This window comes from Eptatretus burgeri, chromosome 2 (genome assembly GCF_056783735.1).
Source record: "Eptatretus burgeri isolate ZD-2024b chromosome 2, Ebu_testis_v1, whole genome shotgun sequence".
NCBI classification, from domain to species: Eukaryota; Metazoa; Chordata; class Myxini; order Myxiniformes; family Myxinidae; genus Eptatretus; species Eptatretus burgeri.
The window spans coordinates 6,487,765-6,490,637 of NC_140962.1; the positions used below are offsets into that span (position 1 = coordinate 6,487,765).

The window sequence follows — 2,873 nt, forward strand, 5'->3', positions numbered from 1 at the left end:
CATCGTGAAGAAGATGATTAGTGCTAAATTGAAACTTGGACTTGGAAATTCAAAAAACTTATAGGCTCTAATGATGCCATTAAGACTGAAGAGCAATTAGCTGATGAATTACATAAACCAATATTCACAAAGTTTCAGAGAAGGAAAGTTTATTCCAAGGAAGTTGATTATATCTGGTCTGCTGATTTGATTGAACTCAATAATGATAAGGGGTACAAGTATGCTTTAACCGTTATTGATTTGAGGAGTAGATATGCGTGGGTTGTCCCTTTAAAAAACAAAACAGGTAATACTCTTATGTTAGCTTTTCAACAGATATTTAATAAAAGTAAGAGAAAACCTAAGAAATTGTGGACTGATGAGGGTAGAGAGTTTTATAACAAGACATTTATGAATTTTCTAAAAAATAACAGTATTACATTATACAGTACCTTTAATGAAGGGAAGGCAGTTGTTGTTGAACGTTTTAATCGTACCTTAAGAGACTATATAAAAAATTCACACAACTCGGTTCACAACAATGGTCATCTTTTATTCAGGATATTGTGGATAAGTATAATGACACGATTCACACATCAACGAATATGAAGCCATCAGAAACATTTACAAAATTAAAATATGAAAAAGAGATTAATGTCAGAAAACCTAAGTTCAAAGTTGGTGATATCGTAAGAATATATAGGTGGAAATCTCATTTTGAAAAGGGTTTTACTGAACGATGGACGAAAGAACTTTTTAAAATTGTTGATGTAATAGATACAGTTCCTTGGACTTATAAAATATATGATTTGGAAGGGGAAGAGATTTTAGGTTCATTTTATTCACAGGAATTACAAAAGACAAAACTAAGCAGATAATACACCTTTGTGGACACTCGAGGGCCAAGTCCGAGGTGTATAACAGTATATAATGTGTGTCAAGGGGGACGTTCTTAGATCTGTGAACCCCCAAACACAGAATCCTCAACTGAATAGTCAAGGCTTAACTTTTGTTTGTGTGTGTGTGTGCAATGGGAGCAATAGGTTGGCGCTTCACTCCCTCCTACTATACACCGTTGTGGACACTCGAGGGCCAAGTCCGAGGTGTATAACAGTATATAATGTGTGTCAAGGGGGACGTTCTTAGATCTGTGAACCCCAAACACAGAATCCTCAACTGAATAGTCAAGGCTTAACTTTTGTTTGTTGATGTGTATGTGTGTGTGTGTCCCAACCCTCACATTCAAAATCTCAACCCCAACCCTCACATTCAAAATCTCAACCCCAACTCAATCCTCGCCCAACACAATGTCTTTTTCAAAATGAGATTTCCACCTATATATATATATTTTTACGTTTTTTTTTTTCTTCTTCCAATTCTGTCTTTTAAGGCTTTCAGGTTTGATGACGTAGAAAGGGGGAGTAAGCCTGCACTTTCTTCCCAGAACTTTCTTGATCTTGCTCCCATCAAGCACCATCCGACAAAGAACTACATCGATAGGTTTAGATCCCAAAGAGTGATAGCAACTCCAAAAGTCTCCAAAATATAAATAAATAAAATAATAATAATAATAATAAATAAATAAATAAATAAATAAAAGCCCCCAAAAAAGTTTCAAGTGTCCAACATAAACCCAACTTTCCAAGTCTTCAAGGTATAACCACATTCCCGTTGAGTTTCCAAGATATGTATCACATTGTGAGTTATCAATCCAGAACCCACATTTCAAGTATTCAAAGTAAAACCAACTTACAAAGTCTCTTAAGGATAACTCATTTACTGATTTTTTCAAAATTTGTGAGTCTCCAAGGTAGGACCCATATTTAGAACCATCTTGGCAGAACCCTTTTCCTGAGTCTCCAAGGTAGTTATTTAAACCATCAAGGCAGAACTCATTTACTGATTTTTTTAAAATTTGTGAGTCTCCAAGGTAGGCCCCATATTTAGAACCATCTTGGCAGAACCCTTTTCCTGAGTCTCCAAGGTAGTTATTTAAACCATCAAGGCAGAACTCATTTACTGATTTTTTCAAAATTTGTGAGTCTCCAAGGTAAAACTTGTATTCTGGCTCATCAAGGTATAACTTGTTCAGTGGGTATTGTCTTGATAACTCACAATGAGTACTATTGCTGTAAAACTCTTTTTCAGGATTTTGCTGGTCTCCAAGGTATAACTCTTTGGTTGGGTCATCAAGGACGAACTCGTTCTGTGGGTCTTGGTCGCTCATAAGGTCTTCAACCAAGCCAACAATTTCGCCCCAAGTTGTAGCAAAAGCAGTATTTTCATTTCGTATTTCAGACACAATTTCCTGTGAGAGAAAATAATAATGTATTAATTAAGTTATTTAATTATTAAATGAGTATGCTTCAATCAAAGTTTGAAAATAGGAAAATAAAAAATCTTACCTCAATAGATAAGAGGTTTGAATCCAGTTCATCAACTTGAAGGTTTAGTTCCATAGAAGACAGAGAGTTCCAAGGAACACCAAAGTCATCCCACTCAAGGTCTTCAACCAAGCCAACAATTTCCCCCAAGTTGTAGCAAAAGCAGTATTTTCAGATACAATTTCCTGTGAGAGAAAATAATAATGTATTAATTAAGTTATTTAATTATTAAATGAGTATGCTTCAATCAAAGTTTGAAAATAGGAAAATAAAAAATCTTACCTCAATAGATAAGAGGTTTGAATCCAGTTCATCAACTTGAAGGTTTAGTTCCATAGAAGACAGACAGTTTGAGACAAGCACACAGAACACCATTGCCAGCAAGAACAAATGTTTAAAATGGAGCCTGGGTTTGAAGCTTTTATAGAGAAAGACTGGTGGGTGTGGTTTCCTTTGGAAATTCCCTGGGCAAGCCTAGGCAAGCCTTCATTGGGAAATTTTTCAAAACCA

At 35.4% G+C, this 2,873-nt stretch overlaps 1 long non-coding RNA gene across 1 annotated transcript in view; it reads right to left on the minus strand.

Moving 5' to 3' along the window:
- Positions 1-511: 511 nt before the first annotated feature.
- Positions 512-2,873, minus strand: part of LOC147031318 (uncharacterized) — a 3,079-nt gene continuing 717 nt past the window's right edge. Inside the window, exons 1-2 of the long non-coding RNA XR_015052804.1 lie at positions 2,385-2,873; positions 512-2,287 (exon numbers count right to left, since the gene is read on the minus strand). The exon at positions 2,385-2,873 is cut by the window's right edge and continues 717 nt beyond it. This is a non-coding gene — a long non-coding RNA (uncharacterized LOC147031318). The remainder of the gene's footprint in view (positions 2,288-2,384) is intronic.